The sequence below is a fragment of the Podarcis pityusensis genome (genome assembly GCF_964106645.2).
Source record: "Podarcis pityusensis genome assembly, chromosome: 10".
NCBI classification, from domain to species: Eukaryota; Metazoa; Chordata; class Lepidosauria; order Squamata; family Lacertidae; genus Podarcis; species Podarcis pityusensis.
This window is the reverse complement of record NC_138035.1, coordinates 73,104,491-73,122,808: the sequence shown is the minus strand read 5'-3', so window position 1 is coordinate 73,122,808 and position 18,318 is coordinate 73,104,491. Positions and strand designations below refer to the sequence as shown.

The 18,318-nt window shown below is 42.8% G+C and overlaps 1 protein-coding gene across 1 annotated transcript in view; it reads right to left on the bottom strand.

The window, feature by feature from the left end:
- GRM3 (glutamate metabotropic receptor 3) overlaps positions 1 to 18,318 on the bottom strand; it is a 93,973-nt gene that overhangs the window by 40,840 nt on the left and 34,815 nt on the right. The window lies entirely within an intron of this gene.

Sequence of the window (18,318 nt, the reverse complement as noted above, 5' to 3'; positions counted from 1 at the left end):
ACATGGACCAATATACACTGACTAGCCATTGACCAGAGTTGCCAGCTCTGACAGTGTCAACCACATGTTAGTGTGCTGTCAATCAAGGCACCTGCTTTACCCTTCCTGGCCACATAACTAGGTAAGTGGCTTTCTGGTTCACTGTTCTGCCTGGGCACATAAACATGAGTGTAGGCAAGGGAAGAGCAGGTTCATTGTCCTTGTCACAAACCCTACTCCTGTTCCTCTTCAGAATCCCCGTGGTTTGCCCAAAGATACTCTTCAGCCATGCACTCCAAGGAAAACCCCCACATAGATACCATATATTGCTGAAATTAGGGGTGGCTAACCTTTTTGGGGCCTAGAACCACATTTGCCCAATCCTCAGGGTGGGGCCGAGCACTTTGATCAACATGCCAGTGGTAGGCAGGCCTGTACAGATGGTAGGGAGAGCCAGGTACACCTGCTGTTGGCCTCAGAGGGCTACGCCAGCTTATGCTGTCATGCCAAGAATGCCCCATGCCTCCCAGCTGACCAGGGACTTCTGCCCTGCACCTCAGACAAGCTCTGTATGGGTCTGGTGGTCTCTCTCTCTCTCTCTCACACACACACACACACCCTGATCTGCACAGATCAGCTGAGGAAGGAGGGTTATCTGAGAACTAGGGAGCAGTTGACTTGCTCACATCCAGTCAGATGTGTGAGAGAGCACTTTCATCTGCTTTAATTGCGCAACCTCGAATTTCCCGGCATGTGCATATATTTCCTCCTGCAAAATACTGACTGTCCAGAGTTGCTTTGGCTGACTGCTGTGGGAAACAGGATGTGCAACTCAAAAACGATATTGTGGACCTAGAAATAAAATGGAAAAAGTGGGCAGAGAGAAGACTCGCTCTTTTTTTCTCATAATACTTGAACCCAGGGTCAGGCAATGAAGATGAATGCCTGATTAAGAACAGACAAAAGGAATCACTTCTGCACATAGTGCCCAGTTGAACGACAGCATTTGCTCCTGGGAGATTTAGTGGTGGCCAGCGACTTAGATGGCTTTAAAATGGGACTGGACAAATTCATGGAGGGTAAAAGTGGTTATTAGTCATGATGGCTATTTAGTGCCTCTAATATCTGAGACAGGACACCTCTGAATAGGAGGGAATTGGCGGGATAGGGCTATTGTGCTCATGCCCTGGTGGAAAGTCATTTTGAGTTCTACTTTTCTGGAAAAAGCATCATCATCATTGGCATTTGGTTGGTCACTATGGAAACAGAATGCTGGACTAGACAGGGCTTTGTCTGCTCCAGTAGGACTCTTACATTTCTGTGTTGAGATTGAGCCTGGGTCACAAGCAGGAGGACTATTCTTACATTTCTCTTGGGTTCCCCCGGATCCAGCTTCTCATTCTGTCCCCTCTGGTGGGGCTGATATCAGCTCCCCGCTAGATGCATAGCACCCCTGTCTAGTAGATTGTGCCCCTGATCATGCCAGAAGCAAGCTTAAGCACTTACACACACCATATATTCTGGGTGAGGTATGTATATTGGGGGGAGCACTGGTTGTTGTTTTTTGTCCTTGATCCTGTTTCATTAAATTGCAAGATTGGTGTGTTAGCCCTCAAAGTAAATCAAGTATGGTAATATTTATATAGGGCACTTTAATAATGCATGACTGTACTTACCTTTTTCCTTAAAGCAGAATTTATAATGATGGCACTTGCAGGCCTATGTATAATTTAGAAACACTTAGCATTATTTAAAAGAGAGTGCTAAGAAATTTAAAGAAGAGAAAATTAAAATTTAACACCAAAAGAAGGAGAAACAAGGTTGTTTGTTGCTGTAGTTCTCTTCTCTTTCTTCTCCTTCCCACCCATGTGATTGTGAGGCAAAGGAGGGGGATCTGCAGGCTTTAAATTGGTAGGAACTCCTGTAAAATGGTCAAGACGCTTTTTCTATTGACAAACAGCCTCAACTGTAGCTCATCTAAGAAGTCCAGAGTTTTGCCTTCATGGACGAAAAGTGATATCTGTGCTGCAAAAAAGTGTCTTCACTGTTCACCACTGGCAATCTGCTTTTGTTATTTCATGTGCACAATCTCCAAGGTTAGCAAAGAGGATGTCTCCAAAGGATAAGAGATACCAACAAAACACATATCCCTGGTGTTTGGATATGAATTTCAAGGACTCGTCTCAACAAAGGGAGGAGTATTGAGAGCCCTGGATATTTCATAATTAAATTCCAACTGGAGAAGAATTCACATTTAAGCCCCCTTCACCTGCAGTGCACCCACTTCCCTTCTCACCCATCCACCCAACTGTATTGGAGAGTGAGGTTTAGAAGAAAGATTCTTAGTCTCTCATAGCAGATTTAGCAACATGGAGATTGCTCCAAGCAAATTAAAACCTGGTTAGATTTGCATCTACCCTCAACCTCATTTAAGCAAATGTTCCTCACAAAAATACTTGGGCTAGAATAAATCACAGACAGTTAGCTTTGCAAATAAGTGAAGATTTTTCTCACAGAGGTTTCAGAAGTTACAGCAAAAAAAAATTAAGACTGCATGGTTCCTTCTTGTTCCAGGAAGCAGAGTAGAGCAGTACAATAAATGTAAGGTTTCAGCTGCCCTTGGGGAAATTACATTTCCCAAGGGCTACCAGGATCTTGCATCTTTGTGGTGGACTGACATACACCATAAAGTCCTGCCTCGTTCCTTCACCCAGTGACTGGTTGGGTGGGAGGGATTTGGGGGCTTATTATTTTATTTTATTTAACAAAATTTATACACTACTTAACTGTACTAACATGTCTAATAGGGTTACAGTGGAGACAAAGGACAGCCCAAGTTCAGAAATGAGGCAAGCTATTTCCCAATTTTGGGGGCAGATAACTTGGCTTACATTCTAGACAAATCTGGTGCAAACCAAGAGTTGTGCAATGACTGCAGATTAAGAACTCTCTGTTTGCAGCCAGATGCTGTTCTGCTCTGTTGATGTTTTCTAAAAAAAGTCATATATAGTCTTGCTTAATTCTGCTGAAATCAGTGGGAATGAAAAGGACTTAAATTTTGGTGGATCACAATCTAGTATTTAAATAGTAAAGGTAAAGGGACCCCTGACCATTAGGTCCAGTCATGACCGACACTGGGGTTGCGGCCTTCATCTCGCTTTACTGGCCGAGGGAGCCGGCGTCCAGCTTCCGGGTCATGTGGCCAGCAGGACTAAGCCGCTTCTGGCGAACTTCAATTCTGGTATTTCAATAAAGGGGCACAATTCACTAAAAGGAACAGGAAGTGTGAAACTGGGAAGGTTTCCTTTAAGTTTAGTTTAGTTTGTTTAAACAAAAATCCACTGAGTTCAATGAAAGTTATTTTGTAGAAAATGTACCTCAGAGACAGGAATGTACATATACAGGGAATGAGGAGTTAAATCTAAATTTTGTACAAAGGTAATAAAATTCTAGTTGGAATTAATCATGAAAATCGTAAATCTGAATATATTCATTTTGCCATACAAAAGGAAACTAGTTTTTGTCATTAAAATTATTCTTCCCATATGCTCACAACCACCACTGCAGAATGCTATCATTTGAAACTAGGCATGGATGTCTGCAACATTTCAACAGCTGCTTTCCTTGCATTGCTTCTGGGATCGCCTGATCAGGGCTAGAAATTGACTTAGCTGTGGTTCTGAAGCCATTTCTGTCCATTTGCAGTGTGACTTGCTCTCCCAGGATCTAATTATTAGTGATTTGACAGACTCTGAAGTATAAAAGGCTCAAGTCAAATCACACCAGTGCAGCAGAAGGAGCTGACAAGCTCGATTCAAGATTCCCAGATCATTTGTGAGAAGACTCAGAGCAAGAGGCCTCCCCGTTATACAGAATAAGGTGGAGGGAGAATGGTGGAAAGTGGGAGGTTTGCCGTGTTTTTGATGCAGTGAATGAATTGGCAAAGGGAGGGGAGTTGGCTTAGCATAGCCTGATGAGCAACTTTACTCTCTGCAGATTTTTTATTTTTATTTTTTTAAAGACTAGTGGTCGAGTATTCAAAAATAGGATATTCCTTCTGTATTTCGACATGCTGCCCCCTTAGCTGACTTGTTCATACCCATAGCTCTTATGTGAGAGCGCATGAAAGGAAAAATGCAATTCCAGCATCAAGTTTGGTGAAGTGGCTGATTCGCAGACCCAGTTTCTGGTGGCATTTCCCCCAAAGGCCCACCCGTGGCCTGGCATTGTCTTCCGAGACAGATGAATGCCAACACCAGGTTCCTGCACATTAAATGTTAGTGTATCCAAACGGAGCAAATCATGTTATTTATCATCAGGGTTTTTTATTTTAAAAAATGTGTTTACGGTCTTTCAAAACAAGTCATCCATCAGGTGGCAATATTGCTTGACTGCAGTTTTTCATACAGTTGATTGCTCCCCCATGAAAAATAAAACAAAAACTAGCATCTTCAGGAAGGCCAGGAAAAAAGCCTAGAGAGTTTCTCAAAAGATCCTTTCAGTGCCCTATTGTGGTACATTTTCTGGAGATCAGATTTTAAAAGTATGCAAGAGAGTTCATTTCATTTATCTCTTCCCTTTCACTTTAAAAGTTTAATCTGTTTCATTTTCCATTTATTTGAATTGCATTCATTTCTTTTTGCCCATTGATTTCAATGGGTGGATTCTGCTGCCTGGAACTTCTGTGTCTTCCAAGACTTCTGACCTGTGAAAGACTCCAATTCTAATGGGCTTTAAAAACCAAAAACAAAAACATTTTTATAAGCTTTCCTATACTTCTAGTGGGGGATTTGGTTATTTTTCTTGCATAATATCAAACTATACCCACTTAAAGTAGATCATATGGAGCTCATGAATGCATTTTGTATTTTTATAAAAGCCTAAATAAAGTAGGGATGGGACGTGGATAGTGCTGTGGTCTAAACCACAGAGCCTAGGACTTGCCGATCAGAAGGTCGGTGGTTCGAATCCCAGTGACGGGGTGAACTCCCGTTGCTCTGTCCCAACTCCTGCCAACATAGCAGTTCGAAAGCCCATCAAAGTGCAAGCAGATAAATAGGTACTGCTCCTGTGGGAAGGTAAACGGCGTTTCCGTGTGCTGCTCTGGTTTGCCAGAAGTGGCTTAGTCATGCTGGCCACATGACCCGGAAGCTGTCTGCGGACAAACGCCGGCTCCCTCAGCCAGTAAAGCGAGATGAGAGCCGCAACCCCAGAGTTGCCTGTGACTTGACCTAACGGTCAGGGGTCCCTTTACCTTTAAATAAAGTAGACAGAGCACTGGTTTGCACCTCGCTTCCAAATTTCTATCATTACACCATCCCCTCTGTTTCTAATGTCTGGGCACTGAAGGCTACACATATCCCCCAAAGTACTGAGCATGCCCAGTAGCCATGGAATGCTGACTAACTGTTGGGGCAGGTGCAGAAAAACAAGGGAAGGGAACAGAGCAAATGGGATCCTGAACGGGAGGCACGTCCCGCTGTAACAATTGAATGGCTCATTCTGCTTGCTACTTAGATTTCTGTTCATTTCTTCCGTTTTCCTGCATTTTTAAGACCAAAGCAACCCCCCAACACTTTTATATGAAAAGTATTAAGCAGTTTAATTTAACTTTTTAGTGTCTTAATTTTGTTCATTCTGTGTCCCCTGTTTCAGGAACATCTGCAGTGTTACCCCCCGCAGCCCTGCTCCCTGTGAAATTTGCTTGCTCCATGGCCAAGAAACATTGCATATTCATAGCTCCTTTAAAAGAGCAATATTAGAATCTGCCAGGTTTCCTTACAGCTCTGCCAAGGCAGTTTCATCTCCCAGGATTCCGTAGGGAGGCCAAATTACATTTTGCCCCTGGGAAAGGCACAGTGCCTTTCTCCCCACTCTCTTGCAGCAAAATGGTTGCTTCTCTGACCATCCTTGGTTGCAAGGCTGCAGAGGCACATGGACTATTTAGACATTGCAGAAAAAAACACATCCTCCCAGAGACACATGAGCATCATCATGAATTTTCCCCAATCCTAAGGAGCCGACAGGAACAGTGTGGTGAAAATGAACAGGGATGGTCAGGTACACAGTAGCTGCATGAGATGTACTGCTGGTGGGACAAAAGTATGACTTTTGTGTTGTGGCAGGGATGTAGAATAGATGACCCTTGAGTAGATTCCATTCATGCCCTAATTCCCCCCCCCCTCCAAACCTTTCAAACAAAATATAGAGGCATTGAGCCGGACTGCTATGGGTGCAGCATCTGAGAATGGCCCAACACAGCATGGCTTCCCCTTGACCCCCCGCACAAGGTGATTGTGCAAGCACTGTGTCAGACTGTTACAGGAACGGGGCTCATGTGTGCACCTCCATATCTCAATGGGACTTACTCCCAGGGACGCAACTGCAACTTTAAGCAGGGCAGAGTGTAGGCGTTTTGTCAGCTGATTGCAAATCTTGTCTACAGGGCTTTAGACAATTAACTTCAGCAGACTCTCTTAAAGCTAACCCATACACATGCGCACTGCAGAGCAGTAACTGTTCCATGGCATGAATGTTACCTCTAGGCCACGGGAGTCAGTGGTGCATGAAATCACAATTAACGGAGCAAGTGTTTTGCAAGTGAGCAGAAGCTGCTGCAAATTACCCTGCTCGATTAACTTGGGTTTTTTTTGGCAACAGCTCTGTTGAGCAACAGCCTGATGATTGCTGGACTGTGGCATGCGTTAAAAAATCATTAATAAAGCATAATTGATTGTGAATCGTGCTTGCTTGCTTGTATGTTTTAATTGTTAATGTCACAGAAGTTGGCTGGCAACAAAAGCTGCCCTTGGCTATAAATCATTAGAATGTTTTCTGTGACAGAGACAACAGCATCTGATAAAGGCAGCTTCTCAGTTTGTCAAAGCAGCCCTGTCTCCCCATCTCAAGATGGTCCAGGTCAAATTCTGTGTGGTGCATTTTTCTTTAAGCTTGGCAGTAGGCTGAAGGGAAATTTCTTAAATCAATCACAGACATCTACTCACTGAATTTACAATCACCATCATGTTTTCAAAATACAAGTGGAAATAATAACCAGTCAGGTCAATGTTCTCCCGGAGTCGACACAGCAACTATTTAAAAAATAATTCCCGCTTCCCTTGGTTCCCAGGAATGCTCCCACTTCATGCATGCTGAAGTAATTGGTCTTTAAAACTCGAAGGCACTTGACTCATTTTCAGGCAACCCAGGGTTACAGCTCTCATGATCATTGGTCCATCAGTGGGTAGATTAGAGGAAAAGAGATTGGAGATAGTGCTTCCTGAGCACTAAAGAGAGAATAATCAACCTAGGGAGAACTGAGGGAAGATAGAGCAGATAAAACATGGCAGATGCAGGTTCCTAAGAGCTAGACATAGTGATGCAAATTCTGCTTTTTAAAGCCATGCATATAATTTTCTTTTCCTTGGAAAGTTTAAAAAAAAAAAAAGTTCACCATTTGTATTATCATTGCTCAAAAGAAAGCGTCTATCTAGTTCTGCATTCCATTTCCAAAATTAGCCAGTCAGACCCTTCTAGGAAGTCCACTTCCGCCTTAAGGAGGAGGTGTGGTGTGGGTCTCACGACCCCTCCACGTGCGCAGGGGGTGGGGGGCCAGCCCTGCGCGACTGGGGGATTCCTGGCTGCATCACTGGCCAGGCCGACCAATCTGGTTGGTCTGGGGGTGTGGCCTGCCCCAGAAAGGCAGGATGCAGTCGGGAGATCTCTCTCTTTCAGGCTTCCAGCTACTCCAGTTTTCCCACCCTCCCGCCCTTTAAGGTTTTCATCTCTTTTGACCTTGCTTTGGACTCCGGTTGGTCACTGTTGAGGGGCCTGGTAGGAATTTTTCCACTTGGCAAATTGGCACCAGCCACTTGGTTTTCGCCTACCTCATAGCAAATTGTCACAACTTTTTAAGGTTTGGCGGTTAGGCATTGGAATATTTCTGGAGAAGAGAAGAGGGGAGGTAGCGCCATCACCTGCCCCGCATTTTGAAGGGTATTCCGTTAAAGGATTCCTGGGGGCGTGGCCCTGTCTGAAGCCTGGGGAGGTTTGGGCCAAAGGCACGGCACCTATTGGTGACCCCTGGGGGAGCTCCTAGTTGATGTGCATCAGCAGGACTCCCCCTACTGGTGGCTAACGCTTCCCAGACTCCCTGCAGACGGACTGGAGTCAGATATAGCCAGTTAGATCCAATGCCTAATACGGCTCATCATCTGGAACCAATAAAGTTGTGGCCTTTTTTTAGCCCATTAACCTTAAATATTTGAGTCATGTGTCTTTATTCACCGGGGGGCGGGTTGGGACCTTGCCACGCAAATCCCCAAGCAGGGCACAAAGGCAACTGTTTGCTCCCCAGCAGCTGGTATTCAGAGGCATGCTGCCCCTGAATGTGGAGGATTTATTTAGATTACCAACCACAGATTCACAAGTGCCCAACTGAAAACTCTTGGAGCTCTATACGCTCTCTATTTAATTATAAACTCAAATTGAGAATGCTTGAAATATTCACAGACTATTCAGATCAGCTGTTTGTCAGGAAAACCAACGTATGATTGGGAAAGTAAAACTAAATAACCATTTCCTCTGCAGAGTGCGACCTTTTCTTCCATACCCATAGGAACTGGCAGGAGAGGCACTTCAAAGTGAAAAAGGCGATGTTCCTATTCTTGAAGGCAGCCAATTACTTGAAAAGTTCCTGCCTTCTTAAGTCTCTGTTACTGTTTCACAGTTTCTTCAGGACCGATTCCAGTTCACAGGGCAAAGAAGAAAAGGTCAGCATGATGGACAACACCCCCCCCCCTCGGCTGATTTCAGGCCGACTGGCTTCTGTCTTGAAGGACACCTGCCATTTGCACTACAGTCCATGATTTTCCGTATGAACATGATATGCTGTTTTGAAAAAGTAACAGAGTTGCCCCTGGAATTCTGGCTAAAGTAAAATTCAATGTGTCATAATTGGTGTTTCCACCTTGGGCAAAACACCTTAAGGATTTTAACAGAAGCCAAGATAGCAGAGAGAAGGCTCTAGGTGTTTCATGAGGGGATTGAAAATATTCTCAGTGGTGGTCTACATCTCCATTATTTGCTTTTTAATTAAGCCAATTGTAAATAAATTTGCACGTAATCAAACCTTAATATACACACTATTTTGAGTGTAATATAACTATGCAAATCTACTCAGAAGGAGTTCAGGTAAGTGTGTATGGGATTTCAGCTTTCAAAATTTAATGAACTATAGCTATCACTCATTTTCAGGTAATTTAGTTTAATTCCGTGTAACAGTAGCACACCAAGTAAAAATGGTTTCAAAACCAAAGTAAGGCTGTCTCTCCATCTGAGCCCAAGCAAGTGAATTTTTCCTCTCCAATTCAAGTTAACAAAAGCCTTTGTTAACAAATCTGCGATTAAACTGTGTAGCTACCAAAAAAAAAAGAAGCTTTTGTTGATGTTTGCATATTTGGCTTCTAAAATTATGCACAAGGATCCAGTATTTTAACTTTCAGTGAATTCATCAGCAAATCGGTTCTCCTAGTTCAGTTGCATATTTGAGTAAAAAAATCAACCCAGTTCTGGTGCAGACGTAAGGCATCCTCATGAACACACAAACCCTCTAAGTCTAGTTGAGACTTGGGGCAGACACACCAGCCTCACTCTCAACATCCTTGCACCCATTGTGCTCCCCCCTCAGGGCCTAACCTTCCCTGTGCTGTGTGTGTTGTGTAGTACCCGCCTCTGGAGGCCCTGATAAAGCAAGGAGACTACTTGAGTTCAAGAGAACATGAGTAGAAACCCCCCCCCCCCAGACATTCCCTGTGTAACACAGAGAAGGTCAGGCCCTGGAGGGGGGCACCATAGGTGCAACAATGTTGGGGCAGTCCTTTGTGTGCCCCTGTCCTTGTGCACACTTTGAGTGTTTGTGTGCTCAGAGGAGTGCCTGAACATGCCTACAGAATGTATAGGGTCTTAAGTTGCATTCAAGTACACCTTCACATAGGTAAGGGGCAACAGGACCATCCATGTGGCACTTTCTCCAAGGTAGCACAGGTTCCTTTCCCCACATTAGGGATGAACATCTGCGGAGGGGAAACCTGTGCATATAGAGCTCTGTGGATGTGGATTTCCCCCCAGCAGATGCTTCCACCTCATGCATGGAGTCAGTCTTTCAAGGAAAAATGGTTTGCTTAATTTGTATCACACAAGAATTGTGGCTTGGGCTGATACAGGTTTCCCTTGGGGTTTTATTCAAACTGCAAAACAGAAAAGAGGAGAAGTGGCTGACAAACCATATTTTTACTATAATACACAAATGTGGAAACTTAAATATATTAAAAAGTACAGAAATGAAAAGTTATTATTCTGTAATATTCCTCCTTGCTCCCTTCCAAATGACCATTAGTTGTCACTGTTTGACTCTTGTGGAATATAAAATTGTTTTCTGAGCTTGGGATCCCACTCAGTCTGAACAATGTTCTGATGTATGCCTTAGACAGATAAAAATGTAGAACCCAGCTCTTCAGTGATCTGCATAAGTCAACTTCTTATGTTTCTATGTTCACAGCTGCTTCTCACTGTGCCTTATAAATCAAAGCACACTCAGTCATTGAATAATGCTGGTGGGGCCCAAGAATGTGTGACATTGGTCAGCAGGAACAAGCAGTTTTCACACACTATTGGTATGGTAACAATGTGAAAGTTCAGCAGCAGTGTCCTCCAAGGGCCACACGTATTCTTAAATTGTGGCAGGGCTGGTTCCTGGTGAAGAATTATGAGCCATCACCAGGTTTAAAAGGATGTGTTCAGACCCTGCATCTGATCCATGGCTGCGCCCAGGTCTTTTAATGGTAAGAACAGACGTTGGAGGGATCAAGGGATGGCATTACAGAGTTGGCTTCATAAACATTTCCTATATATTGTAGCCGAGGCTTTGCAGCTACAGGAGGTCTGTGACTTCATTATAATTCCTTCTTTCCCACCAGAATTGTTATTATACATGATGCAGCAATCAGAACTTCTAACATTTGCTCTTTTTATGGATAGTTTGCTCTGCTTCCCTTTGAAAACTCTGATTTGTTGAAATTGATTGGCTTTCTCCTTCCAGCCACAAATAACATTGCCCTAGGGTTGCACGTCTCTCCACATTTGCTCTCTTTGGCTCATTTTGGCACATTTTGCTCTCATGGCTAATGGGCACAGATACAATGTTTGCTTCATATCCTGCTATAATTAGGGGGCTGAGGGCGAACCGACACATTTTGTGGTCTAGTTGTTTGTGGGGAGCGGGGGAATGTTTCTTGCAAAGATGCCAAGGTCACTCAGCTCACATGGATCATCAAGATGCTGAAGAAGTGTTGACAGTTCATTAAAATTATAGTAAATATAGTCTATATGGTGTCGAAGGGATAGGAGGAAAGGTTAGGTTAACACCATTAGAGCTATTGGGCTCAACAGATCCATCAATCTATTTGCATGAAATATTATTATTATTATTATTATTATTATTATTATTATTATTAGTGTGCTTGTGTTTTAAGGCTCCCTATGTAATTGCTCTGGGTTGATCAGGGGCAAGATTGAATTTTGTTCCTATGTATGCCCCCCCCCCTTCACAGTATTGTAAAACGTGTTAGAAAGATGGCCCAGGCAAGCAGTGGGCAATGGAAGGCCGGTGTGAACAAGCCATCGGCAAAAGTCAATGCATCTGCTAGGTGTGGAAGATTAAGCTGCCTTGTTTCTTACATTTAACTTCAGGAAAGCCATGATGCAGAATGTTAGCTGTGCTTCACTGCTGATGACAAGCATGAACTAATGGCCTGGGCTGTCTTTTCAGACTCCCTTCCCCTTTCTTTTAAAGAAAACCAAACTACTGTGATCTCTCTCTCACTGCCCAACACTTGTCTAATTCAAGTATGGTTTAACTTCCTAATTTAAAAGCATTGATCTCCACCTCAAGCTTGAATATACTTAAAGAAATACAACAGGCTCTTAGCAACAGCTGGCCCTACAGTGGCCATAAGACATGTAAAGTGGTGAAAGCATACATTCATATTCACCGTATATCTCAAGAACTACAGAACAGGGAGTAAGCCTGAATATTGCAATGGAACTGTGTAGGATTATTTAACTCTTCTCTGATGCTATGGCTGTTCTGGGTGAGGTCAACATGGGCTTCCTTTAGAAAAAGAAATCCTCTTGTTTATTTCACACCACCTCTGTGTGTTGGATCTTGTCCTTGAAAGGGAGCCATCCATGGAGCAATCAAATAATCACCTCTTAAGAAGACAATCAGCACCTCCATCTTATCTGGAGCTAGCTTCATAGAATCATAGAATTGTAGACTTGGAAGGGCACCCCAAGTGTCACCTAGTCTGCAATGCAGGAAACTTTGCTAAAGTATCCATGATAGACCGACAGTTTGTTTACTCCCATATAGCCCATCATATTCACCAGAAAACTGTTCAGCATTTTATTCCCTTTAACAAATTTACTGGGCTCGTTTGAATGAAGACCACACTTCCCTTTCCACGTGTGATCGGAGCTGATTCTTAGGACCATTGGATTTGTGATTTTTGCACATTACGATTCCCACTCCAGAGCCACCCAGTCCTGTCCATCTGCCACCATGTGCAGAATCCAGTTTTTGGCATGCACATGAATATGTTGTTATTTCCTGCCTGGAAAAACAGATTGCTGTGCTTGGGGTCCTTCCTGCAGAGCAAGGCCCATGGAGTTCTTCTCCAAGGTCTGTCCCTGCTGGCATGACTGATTTTCATGGGTTTTTGCTGAATTCTCTGCCTGGCAGTTAAAGAAGTCTGAATGCTCATTCTCCCAAAGCAGGGAACATTTAGAACTCAGGACTCATTCATGCAAAATAAGGGCATCAACACGTAAATAAACCCAACAGACACAGATTTAAATGTCCTCTATTTATTTCCTTGCTTGGCTAGCACAACGTTGTAGGTAGTTAAAATAAATTGAGTTGGGAGATTCATGTCCATGTGTTGCTCGTTTGCTCACTTTATGTTGTACTAAAAAGCAGCCTGGAGTACAGATTTCAGGATGATCAGGAAATCAAATTACAGTAGGTATAAGTGTTTTCTTCAACTACCTGCCTCCAATAATACTTTCCCAACTTTAAAATATGGGAAACAAGAATAAAGGACACCCCCCACCCGTCAACAATACTTCTTATATTTGGAAGTTATTTAACAAGCCTCCATCACAGCTGGCAGTTTAGATCCAAAGTGAGCCTTGTCCAGACAAACCATAAATCCAACAAACAGACAATAGGGGTGCAGAAACCACATGTTTAAAGCACCTTGCTTCCCCCAGCAAGCATTGCATGTATGTTCCTGTTGGCAGCAAATTTTGCATTAAGTTTCTTCACCTATCCCTTTGTTTGTTTGAAAGCAGAGGACCTGCTCTTGAGTGCTATGGAATTTGAAAATTCAGATATTGCCTGCTTCTTGCCCAGGACCTAGAAATGAAGGTGGGAAAAGCTGGTAGGAAAGAATTGGTTTGAACTGGGCCTGAACTAAAATTCCACCCTGCACAATGAAAAACGGCCTCCTTTTGGAGTCCTCCCTTCTTGATGTTCTGCCTCCAGAAGGAAAAAGCATTGTACCCACATACCCAGTCATGTCACAACACCTTGTCTCAGTTTTTAAGGACATGGCATCTGATTCCATTCACAGAAATGTAGTGATGCCATAATTCATTCCAGTGTAAATCACATTTTAATGCCACCCATTTTGCTATGTATCATGTGATATGGGTGCATAGCATGTGTAACTGTGGAAGTCATTGGTGAAGGAGGAAACAGAAAATATGTTTTAAAAAAATGGTGAAAAGCCTTACTCCCACCCCTCATAGTTTGATCACTGAGCTAACGTAAAATTCAACCCTATCGAATAAAGAATCACTGCCAAAGAAACAAAATCACCATATCTTAATTCAATTAATCAAATAAACAAAGTCTGTTTTACGGCATATTAAGCAAATGATGTACATCTTTTGAATGGCCTGCCTTACTTTGCCAATAAATGGTTTCCAATTTCAGAACGGTCTATTATGATTCTGCCTTCCTTCTTTTAATCTAATGTAATTGGTTAGTTTTCCCATCATGGGATATTCATGCAGTTTAGCTTTCTACTCAGCAAGAGAAGAATGTAGCATAACATAATGTTGCAGCAATAATCAGGTAGGATTATTTCATGAAGATACATTTGTAGGCTTTTGGTGTAAGTTAGCAAAAGCAACAGAAGATCTAGTTTTAGTGATGATGATGATAATTACGGTATATCCTACCCATCTGGCTGGATTTCCCCAGCCATTCTGGGTGGCTTAAAGCATATATTGAAACATAATAAAACATCAAACATTAAAAACTTCCCAATACAGAGCTGCCTTCAGATGTCATCTAAAACTCAGTGGGACTTACTTCTGAGTAGAAATGCTTAGGATTGCAGTGTAAGCCTGCTCAGTCTTTACCTAGTTAGTTACCTGGGAGTATGCTCCATTGATTACAGTGGGACTTACTTCTGAGTAGACATGCAAAGCCTTGCAGTGTAAGGCTCCATTTACAATAAAGGAATCAACACACTGTGCTCCCTAAGAAATGGCTGACTGCTGAAGCATTGTAATTAAATAATTTAAAGTGGATTGGTGACATTTTCCTTCAAAATTATAGGAAGGGTTTCATATGTCAGCTTCACTATTTTTTTCATTCAGTACAGGTATTTTATTGTCAGTATAAACAGGACTTTTTCACCAACACACACACACACACACACCCCACTTTTAATTACAGTGTTACCTTGGGTTACAGATGCTTCAGGTTACAGACTCCGCTAACACAGAAATATTACTTCGGGTTAAGAACTTTGCTTCAGGATGAGAACAGAAATCGGGCTCCAGCGGCACGGCTGCAGCAGGAGGCCCTATTAGCTAAAGTGGTGCTTCAGGTTAAGAACAGTTTTAGGTTAAGTACAGACCTCCGGAACGAATTAAGTTCTTAACCCGAGGTACCACTGTATTCTCTGAGATGTGGAGGGGAGGAAAAAGGAAAACTGGGACATTCTGGGATCAAATCAGAAACCGGGATGGCTTCTGTAATTCCAGGACTGTCCCTGGAAAATCAGGACACTTGGAGGGTATGATTTTGTGCTAGCACCCACAAAACCTTTGGAAAATTTCAAGTGTGCCAACAGACCCACAAGGTTGGTGGCCCAAAAGGGCTAATCTCCAGAGTTTCAAGAAGGATTATTTCCCCTGAAGATGGCAATGATGGAACCCAGGACCTTCTGCACACAAAATATTTGCTCTGCTATTGAGCTCTCGCTCTTCTCCAGTTTTTCCAGTTTACAGAACTGGCTGTTGTTTCCGCTTGCATGTTATTGCATGTTCACTCTACAGAAGTCAGAGTTAGGTTATATTAACAAAATGAAAAACTTTGGAATAGTGACGTGATTTTTTTAGTGGTTGATTTTCAGGATAAAAAAATCTTCTTTGGGCAGAATCAAAGTTCCTGCAGAAAGGTGAGCCACCCATCAAAAAACAAACATTGCCTTTTGCACTACAGATGTACAGCACAATCCATCTATTTCTCCTGGCAAGCACTTTCTTACGCAGCAGTAGGGCTGGGTGTGGAGATATATTGGCTGTTCATTGTGTTGTTGTCTCAGTTACTGATAACTGGCTTTGGGTACATTTCTAAACCATTTCAAAGGAGGCAATTTGCAGATGGGAAAGGAATGTGGATTCTGCATGGTGAACATTTTATCTCCTGTTTCACCTTCTTCCCAATCACTACAGAGTGTGTGTCCATTTTTGTGAAAAGCAAAGGTTTCATGAAACAAGAATCCGCATTGTGATTTTGCACTATTTTGAAGCAAGTTACTTGTTTTTCCTGTGTGAAAGTGTGTGAGGGAACATTCCCCAGTGTGTGTGAGAGATATACAAGCTATGACAATTTTGTTTATGAAATAATCTTATGGTTTGATGCTACTGTAAAACCAATTCTACAAGATTTTGATATGACAAAAATGGGTGATTAATTCTTGATTGTACTGAGGTTTTTGGATATTTATATCAGAGCTTCAAGGGGTTTAAGGCAGTGCTTTTGAACTACAGCAATCCTGTGAGGTAGATAAGACTTAGAGATAGCAATTTGACCATCCAACATCTGCTTAAAAACCTGTAAAGAAGGAAATTCTACCACATCCTGAGAGAGTCTGTTCCACTGCTGAGCAGCTCTTACTGTCAGAAAGTTTTTCTGAATGTTTAGTTGGAATCTCCTTTCTAGCAACTTGAAGCTGTTGGTTCGAGTCCTACCCTCCAGAGGAGGATGAAACATGCATGCAACCTCCTCCATGTGACAGCCCTCAAGATACATGAAGATGCCTATCATATCTACTCTCAGTCTCCTCTTTTCCAGGATAAACATAACCAGCTCCTTCAATAGCTCCTCATAAAGCTTGGTTTCCAGACATTTTATCATCTTGGTTACCCTCCTCGGCACATCTTCCAGCTTGTCAATATCCTTCTAAAATGGTGGTGTCCATAAGTGGACACAGTATTCCAAGTGTGGTCTGACCAAGGCAGAATAGAGTGGTACTATGACTTCCCTTGATCTAGACACCAGACTTCTATTGAAGCAGCCCGGAATAGCATTAGCATTTTTTGCTGCTGCATCACACTTTAAGCTTGTGGTCTGCTAAAACCTGGAGATCCTTTTCACATGTACTACTGGCAAGTCAGGTGTCCCCCATCTGATTCTTCCTGTCTAAATGCAGAACCTTACACTTGTCCCTACTGAAATTCATTTTGTTAGCTTGTGCCCAGTTCTCCAATCTGTTAAGGTCATTTTGGATTCTGAATCTATCTTCTGTGGTATTAGCTACCCCTCCCAGTTTGGTATCATCTGCAAATTTGATGAGCATCCTTCCAATTCCTTCATGCAAGTCATTCATAAAGATGTTGAACAACAACAGACCCAGGACAGAACCCTGTGGCACCCCACTTGTCACTTTTTCCAGGATGACGAGGAACCATTAATGAATACTCTTTGAGTTCAGTCAGCCAACCAGCTACAAATCCACCTAACAGTTACCTCGTTCAACCCACATTTTACCAGCTTCCTCATGAGAATATCATGGAGGACTTTGCCAAAAGCCTTACTGAAATCAATATTCACAATGTCCACAGCATTCCCCTGATCCACCAAACTTGTAATTCTATCAAAAAAAGAAATATGATTCATCCATCATAACTTTTTGAGAAACCCATGCCAGGTCCTTTTCTAAGTGCTCACAGACCAACTGTTTCAGGACCATTCCTGGTATCAACATTAAGCTGACCAGCTGGTAGTTACCTGAGTGTCCCCCCTTTTTGAAGAGGGGGACAACATTTGTCTGCCTCCCGTCCACGTGGACCCCACCTGTTCTCCAAGAATTCTTGGAAGCTCTTGACAGAGGCTCTGAGATTATACCCGCAAACTACTTTAGTACCCTTGGGTTCAGCTCATCAGGCCCCAGAGATTTGAATTTCCTACAAAGAGTTCAGGGCAGTGCTTTTGAAGCGCAACAATCCTTTGAGGTAGACCATGTTTAGAGATAAGAACCTGCTCGTTGCCACTGAGTATGCTGCCTGAGTTTAAACCAGGGGTGGGGAGCCTCTGGCCCACAAGCCGAGTCTCCCTGTTTGGTGCCTGAGGCCATTTTGACCAAGTCATGCCCACGTGGCTCAGCTGAAAGTGGGTTTGCAGACACTTGGTTTGCCTGTGGAGCTTTTTCTAGAGCATTCTGCAAGACAGTGCGCTGAGAGGGGCTTCACACACTCCTCTCAGTTTTAAACCTTCATTTTCTACATCCTACACCCAGACCTTCTTTTCTCACCCACTTTTTTTCTAAAACGGGCACTCAGCTACAAGTATTATCAGGTGGGATTCATCCCCTCCCTCATCTCAAATATTATTCTGGATTGAAACATGGAAAACGTATATTGCATGTGTGATAGGTTGCACATTTATATGCAAGGCTCAACACAAATGCTGCTTCTTTGTAGCCAGAGATGGATGAAGGCTGGCAGAGAGAATGGAATAATCACATAGTCACCACTCACTGATCATTATTCTGCTATATATCTATTATCTCTGTTTGGATAGAGAGCAAATGGCACATTGTGAATGCAGATAAAACCAATCATTCATAAGCAGAGAGGCAGCAGCCACGGTTTGTTTGGGATATTTTAGATGCAAGGGATAACCTGGTTGTTGCTTTAATGACCTTTGACACTTGTGTAGCCTCAGTGAAATAAATGGAACTAGGGTGCACAAGCTAACAC